Source organism: Triticum aestivum, chromosome 1D (assembly GCF_018294505.1).
Source record: "Triticum aestivum cultivar Chinese Spring chromosome 1D, IWGSC CS RefSeq v2.1, whole genome shotgun sequence".
Taxonomy (NCBI): domain Eukaryota; kingdom Viridiplantae; phylum Streptophyta; class Magnoliopsida; order Poales; family Poaceae; genus Triticum; species Triticum aestivum.
The window spans coordinates 420,926,607-420,944,936 of NC_057796.1; positions in this window are offsets into that span (position 1 = coordinate 420,926,607).

Here is an 18,330-nt window from a genome sequence, read left to right on the forward strand (position 1 = left end):
ACCACGCCACGTCGGACAAAAAACCACTTGAAGCGGCACAAGGGACTAACCTTATCCGGTATTGAAAGTTGAAGGACTAAACTTTGTTGGTTTTAAAGTTGAGGGGCCATTTCTATACTTTTAAAAGAGTTGAGGGGTCATTTCTATACTTTTAAAAGAGTTGAGAGACGAAAAAAATATTTTTCCTTTCTTGATATAATCTGGCTTTGACTATCTTTATATAGTGTATATATCTTTTATTTTACTCAGTAGCTGATTGCTCATAGATGTTTTCTTCTCACAGTGCAGAGTGCCTGATTCCCTTAGTGAGAAGAATAGGATATGACTAGTATTGGTTGTCATAATAATACAAGTGTGGACATCATTCAAACATGTACATGTAATTTTACGGACATATCTGGAATGTCAAGCTATTACATTGATTTGGGACTAGCATTCAGTATTTGCCGCAGCAGATGCATGTGCACATACAACACATATATTATTCTTAACAAACATCCCATTTTTCTCCTCGCCTCTACATGAGCTCCTCAGACCATGCATGCTCGCCCGCCAAGATATGTATCACGTCTATAAATAACACACCCGTGTACATTTTGTGAAACCAAACTCAATCAACAAATGGTAGAATCTAGATATCACGGGTGCGTCATGCATGTGAGCCCATTGAGTGGCATAGCCGATGAGAGTGAGAGGCATCGGGAATTTTAGTTGAAGCTCATGAGCGGGAGCTAGTAGTTCACCATATGCCTGCAGCCGGTCTTTGATGATGTCCTGCATGCACTTTATTAGAAGAAGAAGAGCAGTAAAACACCACAAGCAGTCCAGGAGGTCTGGGCCTGACGGCAGGTGATTAGAGAATACAAGCGCCGGAGAGTGTGCTGGCTAACTAGCTAAATCAGCCACACATCCGGCCGCTCTCCATATTCCAATGTCCTCCCTGATAAGATCTAAGACCCTCTCAATATTACAAGCAGTGTGTTGAAAAATTCTCGCATTCCGCTCTTTCCAGATCCTCCAGTGAATTAAGGATGGCAATAGTGTCAAAGTTCCGGCGCGCTTGCTTTGGAATTGTCCTCCTTGCCGCCAGCCACCAGTCTTCGGTCCTGTCAAAGCTGCTGTCCGGGATGGGGAAATCAACTCTAGACCATTGTTTAAAGAAGTTCCAAAGCTGCTGAGTAAATCCGCAGTGCACAAACAGGTGTGCACCGTTCTCCGGCTGAGCTAAACAAAGTGGGCAGTCCCGATTGGACGGCCATCCTCGTTTCTGAAGGTTGTTTGCCGTAAGGCACTTTTTATGTATGACAAGCCATATGAAGAACTTGCAATGTGGGGGTGCTTTAGATTTCCATAAGGATTTGTAACAAGCAAACCTGATTCCAGCCATGAAAAACATCCTATAAGCGCTGCTGACTGTGAATTGGTGGTGCTCTGTCCTCCTCCACACAAGTCGATCATGAGTCTTCGAATCGAGTACAATAGCGTGTGCAATGTCCCAGACCCATAAGTATTGCGCCAAAGCTTGGACTGTCAAGCCACCTTTGATGTCCTTAATCCATCTTCGATTGTGTAGCGCATCCCGGACTGACAGCTTAGAATCTTTCACAAATGAAATTAAGGTTGGTGCCAACGAGGCAATACTACACCCTTCCGGTGTCCAGTTATCAGTCCAAAATCTGGCAGTGTCGCCTCTCCCCAGTATCACTCGACCTGCAGCCGCAAGAATAGCGGAGGCGTCCTTGTCTTGCTGATCTGGAAATAGCTGCCAATGATGTTTTTCAGTATCCCATCTTAGCCATTGCCATCGACACCGAAGCGCGATCCAAAAATCTTTCAGGTTCAAAAGACCGAGGCCTCCCCATTCTTTAGGTCTGCAAACCCGGGCCCAGGGTATCAGGCAATGACCTCCGTTGATTTCCTCCTCGCCTTTCCACACAAAGGCTCTACATCTTCTGTCGATAATCTTCAGAGCCCACGCCGGTAATGGGATGACAGACAGAAAATGCATCGAAAGAGCCAACAAAACCGAACTCGTCAGTGTCACTCTGCCTGCTGGCGCCAACAGTTTGGGTTTCCATCCTTTCAACTTGCTAGAGTACTTGTCAATCAGAGGCAGAATGTCTTGTCTCCTCAATTTGAAGACTGAGAGCGGAAGTCCCAAGTACTTTATGGGAAACTGAATGTGCCGACAGTTAAAGAAAGCTGCAACCTCCATGGCCTGCTCTTCCCCACACCGGATGCCCGTGACGGAGCTTTTCTCAAAGTTGATTCGTAGCCCGGAGGCCTCGCCAAACAGCTCAAGAATTGCACAAATGACCTGTAGATCAGATGCAACTGGGCGGAAAAAATAATCGCATCACCCGCAAAGATAGAGGCCTTTGGGGTTCTTGCATCCACACCAAGATTTACCAGCAGATTTTGACTCGCAGCCCAACTAAGCATAGCTTGCAGCACGTTGATGGCCAAGATAAACAGAGCCGGCGATATGGGGTCACCCTGCCTTACTCCCTTCCCCAGAGCGAACTACATGTTGGTCTCCCCATTGATGAGAACCGAAGAGGAGGCTAAGCTCAGAAGACCTAATATCCAGGAGCACCATTTGTTTCCAAAACCTCTGATCTGCAATATCTCCAATAGGAATTCCCAGGACAAGGAATCAAAAGCTCTGATCTGCACAGATGGGTGTTTCTTCTGGTGCAGGGCTCTAGCCGCATTCCGAACAAATTTGAAATTCTCATGTATAGATCTCCTAGAGACAAAAGCACTCTCTGCTCTGGATATAATACCTGGGAGCAGCAAGGCCAAGTGAGTTGCCAAAACCTTCGAAAAGATCTTGGCCACTCCATGAATTAGGTTTATAGGCCTAAAATCCGTTAGCTGCATCGATCCCTCCTTTTTCGGCAAAAGCGTGAGGATGGACGTGTTCAGCCCACTGAAGGAGGAGAAGTGGCCTGGTGAAGGGCATCCATAGCTGCCATAAAGTCAACCGCGATGATATCCCAACAAATCTTGTAGAAAAGCCCAGAGAAACCATCGGGACCAAGGGCCTGGTCAAAAGGCATTTCATCCAGCACCTTGTTAATCTCCTCTCTAGATAAAGGAGACTCTAGCTCCCGGGAAGAGGCCTCAGATATCTTGCCAAGGCCCAACCTTGCCAAGTCAATAACTTTGTGTCTAGCCATTGGGACCCCGATCGATTCCTTAAAGAAATCATGAGCCAGGTTTAAGTTTTCTTCCATGGAGGTAGCCAAGCGCTCCCCAGATTGCAGGCAAGGAATAAGATGCTTCCTTCTGCGCCCGTTAGCTTTGAGATGAAAGTATTTCGAGTTTGCATCTCCTTCCTTCAGATCCCTGATTTTTGCTCTTTTTCTTAGCCTAACTCTCTCCAAGGATGCCAGAGCCAGGCATTTACCTTTCAAAAAGCCCTTGAGTTTTCTCTCCTCAGGAGATAGAACTCTAGTCTCTTGTGATGTGTCCAGACGGAGAATGATCTCATTAGCTATCTGAAACTGCAAATTCATGGCACTATGTTTCCTCTGTCCCCAGCTTTGTAGGCCTTAGCAGTGCGTTGGAGTTTAGTACTTAAGACGTGCATCGAATTTGTACTGGATACCTCCTCCTCCCAAGCCTCTTTTACTACCTCCTGGAACCCCGGTAGCTTGCACCAAAAGTTTTCAAATCTGAACCTGAAGGCCCTAATTCTACCTGAGGAGCAGGATAGGAGCATTGGACAGTGATCAGAAACATTAGAGCTCAAGGGCAGTAGGTCGCTCATTGGATACAGTTCTTCCCAATCATTGTTAAACAGAACTCTGTCCAGTTTGGCCATTATGGATCTTTCCTGCCCATTACACCATGTGAACTTCCTACCCACCAGAGGCATGCCATGCAGACCCAACTTTTTGATTGTGTGTCTGAACTTATTCATCAGCCTTCTGTTAGCTCTCCCTGTACTGCGCTCATCCTCATGCGTGACTATATTGAAATCTCCATTAAAAATCCATGCAAGCTGCACCTGCTCACCGTGCTGCTCAATCTCCTCCAAGAACCGCACCTTGTCCCCATCCTCTTGCGGTCCATAAACCGATGTGACCAGCCAGGTTTTGCCATCAGCCAGAGAAGTCACAGTACCCGAAATAGAGAACTCCAGCTTTTGGACATTTGTGATCCGTAGACGATCTGATCTCCAGGCTAACAGAATTACTCCTCTGGTGCCTTCCGCTGGCAAAGCCTCAAACCCATCAAACTCTGGGCCAAGTGTCTGATTAACCACCAAAGGATCAAGTACATTCAGCTTAGATTCTTGGAAGCAAACCAAGGACGCATCACAAGACTGCATAAATAAACAGATAGAATTGCGCCTGGCCGGGTTATTCAGCCCCCTAACATTGCACACAAGTAGTCTAAATGACATGACTAACAGCAGACAACACACCCACAGTGTGTACAGGAGATCTAAGCTCCGCACGGCTCAACACTCTCCGGCAAGTTGAAGACCGCAAAACCATCGTGCGCCGGTTCGTCGAAGGCGTCGCCGTCCGGATCAAAGAGAGCAGCCACCGCCTTGATATGGTGCGGAGCCAATGGCGCATGAAAGAGCTTCAGATAGGCATCCATCGCCTCCGGAGACACGCGTTCTTCCGCCCTGATCACTCCGAGGCCACGAAGCAGGACATTTTATGCCCTCTCGACCGGCCCCATGCGAGCCCCCCCCCCCATTCATCTTGTAAAGCCGTTCACTCCTGCGTGGGGTGAAGCCGGGCGGCAGAGTCTTCTTGCGCCGGACTGGAGCCGATGCCGTCGGGCGTTGTCCCAGGATAGACGGCCTGGGCGAAGCCCTGAGCCCTGCTAGCAGCGAATCCTGCGCCGACAGGGGACCAGCCACCCCCGCGCCTCCCATAGACGCGGACAGCGGCGGAAGGAGCTGGTGTGGCTGCAGGGGGACAACAAATGGCGTGCTCACCGCGCTCCCCTGTATCAGGCATCTTGAGCGGCGGCAGTGTAGCACACGAGCCAGACGGGATGTCTTGCTTCGATGCCTGATCGTCTCCTGGCCTGTCATCCCCACCGCCCTTCGCTGGACTGAACGAGAGGCGCCGAGGGGATGGGCCGCACCGTCCGAAGCCAAACCCATGGTTCGGCATTCGCCCCAGCGCCGCAGATCCCACCGCCGTGGACGCGACCGAAGAGCGGCCGCAAGGGGTGTCTCCCCACGCCGCCGAGCCGACTGCGGTGGAAGACGCCGAAGAGGTCCCAGTCTTGCGCACACCGACCGACATGGCCGCGGGCCTGGCCAGGCCCGACACCATGATGGAGCTCACCCGCACCGGGGAACCAAGCTCCAATCCTCCAGCTGGGGCGAGGAGGCCATTCACCCGAAGGCCGCCCCAATCCCCAGCGATGCCCAGGCCGCCCGGTCCACCAAAGGGGTGGCATCCCGAGCGAATGGCGTTGCCCTGGTCCTCGCCATCGATCCGTCCCCTGAAGCAGCTTCGAGAGTAGTCATGCCTCCTTGTGAGGTCTTCATCCTCCTCTGGCTCATAGTCCAGGCGAAGCTCCATGTACGGCACCGTACGATCCAACACATCCAACACATGGATGGTAAGGGGGTGAATCAGAGTGCGGCGTTCAGTTGGCGGCGCCGGCGGCAGAGGCGCGAATGGCCAGTCTTCGTCCACCACGTTGGGTAGACCCACCGGCTCAGGAATCTCCAGATCATACACCTTGGGGATGCCGGATGGATTGCGCATCCAAGAAGTGACATCAACCTCCCAGCGATCCTCTTGCGGCAGCACCTCCACCAGTTGGCCTTGAAGATTGTTGACGAGCTGGCTCAGCATCTCCCACTCCCAGCCACTCGCTGGCAACCCATTGATTCCTAGCTTGCAGAAGAACTCGAGCTTGCCACTGGATGCTTCAGCGCACTAATGCCAGTGCTGGAACGCAATGGGCGTGCCCGCACACCGGATCCGGCCGGTTTGGCTGAAGACCCGGTCGCAATCCTCCGTTGAAGCAAACAAGATGAAGAAATCTGCTGGGTGCGCTACTTCCACCCGGACATACCTCCTCTAGACCCCGCACTCGCGCCCCGGGGCTTGCACCAGCGCCTCAGGCGACACCGCAGGCCGCCGACCTTGCACCGAGGCAAGCAGCGCGCGGTTGCGGAAATCCGCCTCGAGCGCATCCATGCCCGCGGTGCGCGAGATTATGCCGCCACCGCGAGCCGGCCTCGGATCGGGATCCCTGTGGGTAAGCACCTCCCCACGGAAGCGCTCACGAGCCAGTGGGGGGTAGTGCGCCATGGAGCCAGGGGGGTGGGGGAGGCGGCGTGGAAGAGCCCACCGTCGGCGATTTGGGATGCACGCAGGGATTTGGCGGAGCCCCGCGAGATCTGGCAGGACGCGGCGCCCGGCTATGCGAAGGGAGGGAGGAGCGGGAGCGAGCAATGTGTCCCGAGACCCAGCAGCGGTGGCAGTGAATTTCACCGGAGCACTCCGCCTTAAAGTGCCCTGCCTCCAGGCATTTAAAGCAGAGACCCTCCAGCCACCGGGGAATCCAAGGCTTGGATGCATCTGGGAGCTTGACGACATGAGCATCTTCATAACGGCGCCGGTGACGGCGATTCCGCACTTCGACCCATCCATCGCCATCTGGCTCCAGATCCACCATGGCAGGACGAGAGGGGCCCGGGAGCGGCGCTGCGGACGAAGCAGATGAACCTGAGGCTGCAGCCAGCGCAAGGGCGTTATCTGGCCGTTGGGATTCGGAGCGAAAGCCAAACGGGTGAGGCTGTGGTTGGGAGAAGCGGCAGCGGATCAGACCGTTGACGACGGCAGCGGCGTAGGAGCGAGCAGGAGGACGAGAGGACCGTTGGGAAGCCATCCAGAAGCTCTTGTGCCTGCCTGTGTGGATAGACCTCTTAACCTCAAGAATCGGGGGGGATGAAGAGTATGTCCTGCATGCACTTGGGCCATGCACGAGTTTGAGTTTACCTTGTTCCCCATACAGAGATATGTTTCTGCTCCGGTGCTTCCCCTTTGGGCTGAATGCGTGTGGGAAAAACACAAGGACGGTCCAGATGCGTCGATGGCGGTTTGTAGCGAGGGGCACGATGGTCATTTCAGGTGGGCATAGAACGCGCGTAGACCAGTCGTAGAGCCCTGTATGAGCCCGCGCCGGTCCGTGTACTATTGTAAGCCGGGCGTGTACGTGTATTATACGCTCGCGGTTGCGTTTCCCCGCGGTCCTGCGCGTGCACGTGTCTTCGAAAACCGTGTTCATGGGACATCGGAGGTGCCTTCGCGATGATGACTCATGGAGAAACGCAAGGATCTGTTCGATCGTGAAACCCAACCCCGAAGACGCCCGCGTATGAGGAGTGGCAAGGAAATAGACGAGCTGTTGAAAAATTGGAAAGAGTGCCCAGAGCCTGGAAAGAAGCGAAAGGCGCCAGAGCCGCTGCTGAAGGTATGGAAAACGAGGTCTGTTTTCTGGGACTTGCCGTACTGGAAGATCCACCGTGTGCCTCACAGCCTTGATGTCATGCATATCACGGAGAACGTGTGAGAGAGTCTGCTTGGTACCCTGCTCAACATGCCAGAGAGGACCAAAGATGGATCGAAAGCAAGGGCGGACTTGAAATCAATAGGCATCAGGGAGGAGCTTCACGCTAATGATGATGATGATGAGGCGAAGCAGGACACGGAAAGTCGTCGCAAAGGCAAAATGGCCAAGAAGACCGGAAATGACTAACCTCCCGCGTGCTTCACTCTAAGTCAGGAGGAGATTGAGTAGTTTTTCACCTGCCTCGTAGGAGTAAAACTTCCCTACGGTTACGCGGGAAAGATAAGCAGATACCTAGACTCAGCGAAGCAGAAGTTCAGCGGGATGAAGTCTCACGACTGTCACGTGTTGATGATGCAGATACTTCCAGTTGCAATCCGTAGGATCATGGACGCGCACGTCCATGAAATGCTATTTGGCCTATGCAACTTTTTCGACGTCATCTCTCGGAAGTCGGTTGGCGTGAGGCAACTCAGAAGGCTACAGGAAGAGATCGTGGTGATACTATGCGAGCTTGAGATGTACTTCCCGCCCGCATTCTTCGATGTTATGGTGCATCTTCTGGTCCATATCGTGGAGGATATCATCCAACTCGGCCCGACGTTCCTGCACAGCATGATGTCGTTCGAAAGGATCAATGGTGTCATCAAAGGATACGTTCTCAACATGTCACGTCCAGGGGGAAGCATAGTCAGGGGCTTTCTGACCGAAGAGTGCATCTCCTACTGCACGAATTATCTAGGCATCGAGAACCCCGTTGGTCTGCCCATCAACAGGCACCTCGGCAGGCTCACTGGATGGGGTCACCGCGATGGTCGCCGCGAAATGCATGTCGACTTCGAGGGTCGACTCGCCGACTTTGAAAGAGCAAACCTAGTCGCGCTACAACACATAGACTGTTGGAAATATGCCCTAGAGGCAATAATAAATTGGTTATTATTATATTTCCTTGTTCACGATAATCGTTTATTATCCATGCTAGAATTGTATTGATAGGAAACTCAGATACATGTGTGGATACATAGACAACACCATGTCCCTAGTAAGCCTCTAGTTAACTAGCTCGTTGATCAATAGATGGTTACGGTTTCCTGACCATGGACATTGGATGTCGTTGATAACGGGATCACATCATTAGGAGAATGATGTGATGGACGAGACCCAATCCTAAGCCTAGCACAAGATCGTGTAGTTCGTTTTCTCAGAGCTTTTCTAATGTCAAGTATCAGTTCCTTAGACCATGAGATTGTGCAACTCCCGAATACCGTAGGAATGCTTTGGGTGTACCAAACGTCACAACGTAACTGGGTGGCTATAAAGGTGCACTACAGGTATCTCCGAAAGTGTCTGTTGGGTTGGCACGAATCAAGACTGGGATTTGTCACTCCGTGTAAACGGAGAGGTATCTCTGGGCCCACTCAGTAGGACATCATCATTATGTGCACAATGTGACCAAGGAGTTGATCACGGGATGATGTGTTACGGAACGAGTAAAGAGACTTGCCGGTAACGAGATTGAACAAGGTATCGGGATACCGACGATCGAATCTCGGGCAAGTACCATATCGGTAGACAAAGGGAATTGTATACGGGATTGATTGAATCCCCGACATCGTGGTTCATCCGATGAGATCATCGAGGAGCATGTGGGAGCCAATATGGGTACCCAGATCCCGCTATTGGTTATTGGCCGGAGAGGTGTCTCGGTCATGTCTACATGTCTCCCGAACTCGTAGGGTCTACACACTTAAGGTTCGGTGACGCTAGGGTTATAGAGATATTAGTATGTGGTAACCCGAAAGTTGTTCGGAGTCCCGGATGAGATCCCGGATGTCACGAGGAGTTCCTGAATGGTCCGGAGGTAAAGATTTATATATGGGAAGTCTTATTTTGGTCGCCGGAAAAGTTTCGCACTTTATCGGTATTGTACCGGGAGTGCCGAAAGGGGTCCGGGGGTCCACCAAGGGGGTCCACCAGCCCCGGGGGGCACATGGGCTGTAGGGGGTGCGCCTTGGCCTATATGGGCCAAGGGCACGAGCCCCAAGAGGCCCATGCGCCAAGAGATAAGGAAAAAGGAGAGTCCTAAAGGGGGAAGGCACCTCCGAGGTGCCTTGGGGAGGAAGGACTCCTCCCTGGCCGCACCCTTCCTTGGAGGAAGGGCCAAGGCTGCGCCCCCCCCCTCTCCCTTGGCCCTATATATAGTGGGGGGGAGGGAGGGCAGCAATATCTAAGCCCTGGCGCCTCCCTCTCCCTCCCGTGACACACCTCCCTCCTCCCGCAGCGCTTGGCGAAGCCCTGTTGGAATCCCGCTACTTCCACCACCACGCCGTCGTGCTGCTGGATCTCCATCAACCTCTCCTCCCCCCTTGCTGGATCAAGAAGGAGGAGACGTCGCTGCTCCGTACGTGTGTTGAACGCGGAGGTGCCGTCCGTTCGGCGCTAGGATCATCGGTGATTTGGATCACGACGAGTACGACTCCATCAACCCCGTTCTCTTGAACGCTTCCGCTCGCGATCTACAAGGGTATGTAGATGCACTCCCCTTCCCCTCGTTGCTAGATTACTCCATAGATTGATCTTGGTGATGCGTAGAAAATTTTGAATTTCTGCTACGTTCCCCAACATAGACGTGGCCGATCCTTGGGTGGTAGAGCACAAAACCTTTATTGAGAAGACGTACAATAACCGAGGCCAACAGAGGACGGATGGAGATATAATCAAAGAGCACAACTCATGTTTCACGCGTTGGTTCAAGGAGAAGCTTCTGTCGTACCCTTTACATGAGGATTCTTCCGCGGAAGAAAAACTCATATTCGCCTTGTCACAGGGCGCCGAGCACAACCTGATGACCTATGAGGCGTACGATATCAATGGCTACACATTCTACACCGAGGGAAAGGACATGAAGAGCGATGGTTATCAGAACTCCGGGGTAACGATGGAATCCTACACCGGTAACGACAAGGATAGATACTACGGAAGGATCGAGGAGATCTGGGAGCTGAGCTACGCTGGAGAGAAGGTCCCGATGTTCCGTGTCAGATGGGCCAAGAGCGTCCTAAAAGAAGACCGGTATTTCACCACCATGGTTATACCCGAAGCCAAATCCAAGACCGCGGGCGCAAACGTCACCGCAAAAAATGAGCCATGGGTACTGGCTTCCCAAGTGGACCAATGCTTCTTCATTACCGACCCGTCAAAGCCGAGTCGTGTTGTCGTGAGGAGAGGCAAAAGGAAGATCATCGGAATGGATGGAGTCGCCAATGAGACACACTTCGACAAGTACGGCGACTCGAAGATGGAACATGACGATGACGATGAAGTGCCATACACCACAAGAAGAAGCAGGACCACCCTACCTAAAGGACGTCCGTTCAACAGAAGAACTCCATTTGCGAAAAAGAAGGGCAAGAAGATTGTGAAAAGATAGCTATCTAAGATCGATTGTATTTAAATCGTAGTCTTCATTTCTCGATTGTATTTCAATATATTGAAATGATATTTCTTCTGTTCTACTCCTCATGAATATTTATTTATGTTTATTATGGTATTGAATTTCTAACTCACAAAAAGTATTGAATTTGTTAATATTTTTTGAACTCATGAATATTTTTAAATTTCATGGGCACGTTTTGAATTCATGAATATTTTTTCAAATTTGATGATATTTTTTCATATTCATAAATGTTTTACCAATTCATGAATGCAATTAAAAATAAAAAAATAAATCTGATGATATTTTCAAATAACAAATTTGATGATATTTTCAAATAACAAATTTGATGATATTTTTTCATATTCATAAATATTTTCAAATAACAAATTTGATGATATTTTTTCACATTCATAAATGTTTTCAAATTTGATCGTCATTTTCTAAAAAATTATTAGATACAACAAAAAATAATTAAAAAAAAGTTACTAATGGCGCACCAGAGGAGGGTGCGCCATTGCTATCACTGTTTTTATGGCGCACCCCTAGATGGTGCGCCATTACTAACCTTCCCCCCTCTAGCTATGTATGTGCGTTCTGTCCATCGCTCGCCAGATCCCCCTTCCTTCCCTCGCCAGATCCCCGCGCCCGCACCACTGTCGCCGCCGACCCCCCGCACCCGCTCCGACGACCCACGCGCCCGCTCCGACGACCGCCGCGCCCGCTCCGACGAGGTGCACTGCCCACTGCTTCTTCCTCCTGGACCACCAACTGCAGCCGGGAAGATCTCCTCCGCCGGATCGCCTCGCTCCACCACCATCGGCATCGCCGCTGCCGCCGCCTGGACCTCCAACACCGGCGCCCCCCGACCTCTCAAGCATGCCCCGACCTCACTGTGAGCCGCCGCTCGTATACCCTCTCCCCACACTTGATTTTCTGCTGTAGCACCGTCCCGGACGAGGCCGAAGCCAGTGTCCGCCATGGCCAAGGAGCCCCGCGCTCCGGAACTCCCGCTCCACCTCTGCCGGATCACCTCGCTCCACCACCGTCGGCATCGCCGCTGCCGCCGCCTCGACCTGCAACACCGGCGCCCCCCCCCCCCCCCGACCTCTCCAAGCACGCCCGACCTCACTATGAACCGCCGTTCGTATCCCCTCTCTCCCCACGCTTGATTTTCTGCCGTAGCACCGTCCCGGACGAGGCCGAAGCAAGCGTCCGCCATGGCCAAGGAGCCCCGCGCTCCGGAACTCCCCCTGTCTATCCGCCATGGCCAGCGTACCGCGCCAGGCTGCGGCCTACAGCGTGTGCGCGCGCCCACACTCCCATGGCCAGGGTTTTCTTTCCAGTGAAACAAATTCTGGAAATTTAATCTCTTTATATGTTTGATTGGGGCTTTTTGTCTCTTTGGAATTCTGCATCTCTGTTCCCATGGAGGCAAGGGGAAGAAAACATGTCTTCTTTTTCTGCCTTGTGCCTTTCTCTCTAGATTTTTTTTCATCTTTCCTGTATTCCTACACTTTTTATCACTGTCAGATGGCTTACTTATAACTTGTTTGTGTGAAGCAGGGCAGTTCAGCGGTTCCGGCTCCTCAGGACCATTGTCGGTTCGCCCAAGTAAGTAAACTCTGTTTCATGTTTTTTTCTGTTTTAATCCTTGTGCTCTGAGGACGACCTGCTATATATATGACTGATGCCTGAGAGATCTTTTTATACCGATTCCCTCACTGGAATGACCTTATCTCATTATAACAAGAAGAAAGACTTGATTATTTGGCTCGTTAATAAAACATTGTTGTGACCTCTGTTTCCTTGGATCAACTAAAGAATGGTTTCTTTATGTGCCCTTCATACTTGATTTGTTAACTTGTGTCAGAGAACTTACATATATACTCCCTCTTATACCACCTGTGTTTGTGTTGGTCTGCTAGATAACTTGTTTCACTTGTTTTTATGCAAGCAAAACTTCTGCTTGACTGTTAAGTTGTACAATCTGTACATGTACTGTTGGAAGCTGATTAATTTGGCGCAATTTTATTTTTGTTTTGTCAAGTCTATGCACTGATTGAGTTAGATGAAAATGTTTAGTGGCACCAATTTCTGCAAGTCTGTTCACTCAGTAGGGCTATCTAGCCTAGTGACTAGCACTATGATCTTTCTGTTTCGTACAACTGCAATTTCATTTATGTTGTTATAAGTTTGTTGCTGTCAGCATGAGTTAACTTGGTATGCAGTAGGCACTGGTCTCATTCTTAGACCGACACACCCGCAGCGCGCATTCAGGCATCATTTTGGTTGTTAGACTGTTTAGCTATGCAGAGTGAAATACCAGTTCATTTGTGCTAGCAAAGAGGAGGCCTCCAGATTTTTTTTCTTTGCCTAGCTTCAAGTATTACAAATCGTTTGCTGTAATTCCTTCATTGGAAAATCATTGCTTAAACTATTTAGGCAGCAGTGTGCGGCGCAACTCTTTGCAAGATGTTTTTTTGAGAAACACAGTACCAGCATGTCGATAATGATTTTTGCAGCAGTGTGAGGCAGCAGTGTGCGGCGCAATTCCTTCATTGGATAATGATTTTGCAGGTACCCCGAGAGGCCCTTGAGTTTGCCGGAATGTCGATTAACTTCCGTTCCGGCAAATTCGGGTGCTCCATATGTCCTATTTTCAGCAAAGGTCATGGTGAAATTTTTCGTGAATTTTAGCATGACTTTGCTAAAAATAGGACATATGGGGTACTTGCGACTAATGCATGGGCCGGGGTATCTTAGTACTTAATTAAGTAGGATCAACTGCCTCTTGTGTTATATATATAGAAGTGTGATATCAACTCATAGTTATTACTAATATCAGTTGCTCTCTTTCTGTGCCTTTATACAACATGAGCAATGCATAGTTATTACTAATGGTGCCTCGGTGTCGATAAAAACCTAAATGATGAAAGCTAAGGCTTTTAGGATGCCTCGGCGTCGACAAACCCTAAACGATAAAAGCTTAGCTTTTAGGATGCCTCGGTGTCGACAAACCCTAAATGATGAGACCATGATAATTCCTCACAAACCAACCCTTAAATAACACTGAACCATTATGCCGTCACCCTTGAAGCCTTGCGGGCATTTGCAGCCCTTAGCTTGTTCATTCTATAGATTTCCAAAATTCACTTTTGTACCGCACACCGAAGCCCCAAGAAAGAAAACTGCAATCTGAAACAGATGATCAATTTTCAGACCTTGGATTAGTTTAGTATTTTTTCACACACTCAGACACCCTTGCTTGCCATGTGTGTGAGAGAGAGATAGTGAGAGGAGACAAGAAGAAGGGGGTTAGGAAGGGACTTGGACCTTAGCAACAACACACTAATAGGTTCCATCCCAAAACACCTAGGCAATATCACAAACATCTCTCAATTGTTCCTTGACAATAACCAACTTTTTGGCGACATTCCTCGAGAATTAGGTTATTTGGTCAACTTCGAGATCTTGCTCCTTGACAATAACCAACTTTTTCACCAAACTTCTTTCCTATTTAGAGCGAAACATGGCCCACAACAATGAGGCCGGCGGTTCGGGCAAGGCATTCTGGGAGCTGTCCCAGGAGATGGAGGAAGAACCTCACCGCTATGAGGACGCCGCGGAAGACACCGATCCTGACTACACAACCCCTAGTGGCGTCGGGGATGACACCAGTGATGGTGCCGCCGAGGATGCCACCACTGATGATGGTAGTGCACGCACAGATGGCAGCCAACCGAAGAGGCAACGGAAGGACCGGCGCCCGAACGTGCTCGGCACCGTCAAGGAGGAATTTACTGAAGTGTCCTCCGAGGGGCATCCAACGGTGCCCAAAGAATTAGTCAATGGGTACGCGGGACAGCTCGGGTGCATTCTTCGGAGCACCGTCTCGATCAACACCGAGAACCTAAGGCATCGTGACCGAGGGAATTTGCGCAACCTCCTCTTCACCAAGCTGCACGAACGATACAAGTTCCCCGGTGACTTCGCAAACACACGCCTCTCAGGGAATAAAGTGAACAGTGCGGCCCTCACAAAGTGAGCACGGTCCTGGCTACTTGGAGAGCCGCGGTGAAGAGAATGATTGAAAAAGGTGATAGTTATGAGAAGATCAAGGAGAAAAATCCTTCGATCAGTGAAGTTGTCTACCTGGAGTTCAAGATCAAGTGCGAGAGCAACGCAACTGTGGAATCAAGTCAGTGGGGGAAAGATATGCGGGACTTGAACTTAGGGGTCCACAAACTCGGTCCCGGCGGTTACAGAGTGGCGGAACATATATGGGACAAGGAGGATGCGGAGCGTGCCGAGCAAGGCCTACCACCCCTCTTCGAGAAATACCGTGACAAGCAGACCAGGAACTATGTCAGGGCCCGGTACAAGATTGACCCGGTAACCAAGGAGCTTACCACGGATCCAAAGACCAAGGCGCTTGAGCGTGTTCTGGTAAGGAATACACCCCCGCGTAATTAGCTCCAAATGATTGCATTCTAATTAATGAAGCCAAATTTCTAAATGGTTCACGTTCCTTCTGCAGGACACTGAAAGCAGTAGCGTGGGGTCGCCTCAGAGCTCCCTTTTCGACATCCCTTTAAATAGGGTGTTGAACGTAATGAAAAACAAGGATAAGCTCAGTAAGCCGCCGTCAGCTGGTCGTGTGGACGGCAAAGGCTTGTCCATGAAATGGTCGGAATACTATACCGCTGGGTGAAAGGAGAGAAAGACCAGCTCGGAAAGCCAGGAGCGCGAGGTTCAACAACTCAAGGCACAAGTGGTGCGGATTCCGGAGATGGTCGAAGAGCAAGTGCGAGACCAATTGGGAGCGACGATCACCGCCATTATACCTACCTTGGTTTCTGGGCTGCAGGCATGGATTGCGGGCGGCCAACAGGGGCCACCCCCAATTCCCAGCTTCACGGGCAGCAACTCGCGCAACGCGCCGGCGGCGCCATTGGTGTCTCCGGCGGAGGTGGCATTGGTGTCTCCCGTGGCGGCGCCGGCATTGTAGCTTAATGCACCCAGGTGTGGGAAGAATACGCCGGCCGGCACCTTGGCAGCAAGCGGCTCCTCCGTCACTTGCACGCCCGCCGTTGGCGGTGCCTCGACATTAGCCGAGCTCGACGCCATCACGGTAACTAATTAAGCCTCTCGGTCGATGACTTCGTCTCCTTGCCTTAGACTGGGCATCCCTGACGCCCTACATGTTTTCGCAGGGTGCCGCCGGCGTTCCATGCACTCTCCTGCACTTCATGGACGGCGAGTTGATCGATGTCGCCAAGGCCAGAATCGTTCAACCGGGCAACGTCCTGTTCCACGATAATCCGATGCCACCCAACGTGTATAGGGTTCAACTGGTTCGGGTGCTGCGGGGCTGCGACGACTTGTTACCTCCGTTTCGACCCCCTGGGGCCGACGAAGATGATGTGATGACCCTAAGTGCCTGCTTAAGCTAGCCCCTACTTTAGCCGAAGAGCCAGATTCGTTTGGGGGCGGGGGACACCACTCCACAGACAACACCGCCAGTCGTGCCGGCGCCAAGCCATGGCAAGACCGCCGCAACGCTACCGGACATGCCGGACATGCATATGGCACAGGATCCGGACGACGACGACGACGATGATGGTACATTTACCAACGTCGATAAGTACTTCAACGAACATGGGTACGGTGACAAATTCTTGGGGCCTCCTTCTCAAGAACCCAACCCTGCAAAAGACGATCGCGATCTAGCTGGTACCGCGGAGAAACCCAATTGCAACAGGCGTCGTCTGGCGTTCAGTTCTCAGGAGACGCCTCCAGCTGCCGCCTTCACCGAGCCTCAGATAGCCGAGGTGCGAAATATTATCAGCCCCAACACACTCAAGAAGGCGGTCTCTGAGCAGAACTCGATCCCATTACAGCAGAAGAAGAAGGGACGGAAAAGAAAGAGTAACAAGGGTGCGAGCCAGCCGGCACCGAGTATGATCCGTGGTCAGGACGGGCCACCTTCACCTAAGGATATCTCGAGGAGGGTCCATGTGGCGGGTAGGCCGATGCTACCGACTAATCTGCTCAATGCTGCAACCGGTGCTATGCGGAGTCTGCATGATAGTGTTCTTTCTTTGGAGAAGCGGCGTCTCCCGAGAATGATGTGGCATACCCGGTTTTCGTGGCCAAGGTGCCAGAGGGCAAGGGCTTTGTGGATAGCGCCATCGGGGGTATGATCGTCCTGCGGTTTGATGACATCTTCGTTATGTTTAACCTTCATCCGCTGCACTACACCTTCGTTCGGCTATTTTCGCTGAGTATGGAGATGCGGATCATTAGAGACAAGACCCCGGACATCGTGATAGTCGACCCCTTCTACATGCGTGCCAAGATCTTGGGCAGCGCTGGGGACCGGCAAGTCGCGAGTTCATACCTCGAAGGCGTCATTCTGGCAAACCCAGATAAGGATAACTTCCTCGTGCCTTACTTTCCCGAGTAAGTCATCCCCTCACCGCCCCGTAACATATGATTTCTTAGATTTCGATCGTTCTTTTTTTTCTAACATTCCGTGTTTTGTGCAGTGACACACATTGCACACTCATCCTTTTAAGCCCGAAATATTTCATGGCCACGTATTTCGACTCGGGCCGTCAGTCGAAGAAAGACTACACAAATATCAAGAAAGTTCTTGATGATGTTCTCCCCGGCTACGCCAGATCTGGAGGCGCCTTCAGCAGGCCAATTCGTACGTACGGCAAGCACATGTTCACGCACAATACGATGTTCCCCTGCGTCAAGCAGCCGCCTGGCGATCAGAAGGATGCCTACTACGCCCTCCATCACATGCGGGCAATCGTACGGGACCATAATCACCTTCTGCTACCAAATAGTCTCAAAGATTGGGCCGCACGCTTGTCGGCAATCCATGACACGGAGCTCAGACAAGAATTCTTCCGCATCCAGTCGGAGTTTGCGGAAATCATCCATCAAGATGTCCTTCGTACATCGGGGCAGTTCTACCTCAGATATCAACCGTCCAACAGTGAGATAGAAACAACGCTACAAATGCAGGCTGACAACGACCGCGATTTCATGACCATCACGAAAGACGGCGGCTTCATCCACGCTCCGGTCCCTGAGTCGAGTCGAAAGTAGTGATGCTATGTAGTTCTGAAATATCGATTAGCTCATGTTGTAATTAAACTTTAATGAACTTGTATGTCTCTTTGGTTTGGACAGTCGTTCAACTTATATGTAATCGATGCTATTTATTAGTAGGACCATGAATCGTGCTATTAATGTGTTGCTTTTCTCTTCTGATCCTTTTGTTGCATACTTATATATTGCTTATGTATTGTCTGTGA